We start from the raw sequence: 513 nt of genomic DNA, 5'->3' as shown, positions 1-513 counted from the left end.
GGAAAGGAGGGGGGAAAAGAAACGCTGACCGGGGGGGGGGGGGGGGAGGATAGAGACTCAGAGCTTTACATCAAAGCCTCCGGTTTTCTCCTCATACACAGGAGCCCTTGGTGTTAACAATGAAAGCTGCAGCCCCCACCAGCATCTCCCCAACACAGGCTAACTGCAGTTCCTCTTGAGGTCACACTATAAACAGTGTGGTAGACCACAGAGACACAAACAAACATGCCACACTCTAATAGAGAAAATACAATTTTTCATACTATTTTTGATACATCCAGAGACCAGACATATTCTAAAATAAAGCTTTAGATAATGCTCAGAAGAGTTCCTTGTATATGTAGTTACAGTAAAATATTGTGTTTCTATTGGTTAATACTGTGACCACATGCAAATGGGTACTTAATCTACACAACAAGCATGTAATAATGAATGACTAAAATGTAGGCCAGCCACAAAATGAAGGGTTTTTCCCCTCTTTTTCAAGAGCATAAGAGGTCCTGTTCATGAAAT

The 513-nt window shown here is 41.9% G+C and overlaps 1 protein-coding gene across 3 annotated transcripts in view; it reads right to left on the bottom strand.

Annotated features, from left to right (window-relative positions):
- kiz (kizuna centrosomal protein) overlaps positions 1-513 on the bottom strand; it is a 26,081-nt gene that overhangs the window by 19,995 nt on the left and 5,573 nt on the right. The window lies entirely within an intron of this gene.

The sequence above is a fragment of the Monopterus albus genome, unplaced genomic scaffold (assembly GCF_001952655.1).
Source record: "Monopterus albus unplaced genomic scaffold, M_albus_1.0 scaffold94.1, whole genome shotgun sequence".
In the NCBI taxonomy this organism is placed as follows: Eukaryota; Metazoa; Chordata; class Actinopteri; order Synbranchiformes; family Synbranchidae; genus Monopterus; species Monopterus albus.
The sequence above is the reverse complement of the archived record's forward strand: the minus strand, read 5'-3'. Positions and strand labels throughout refer to the sequence as shown.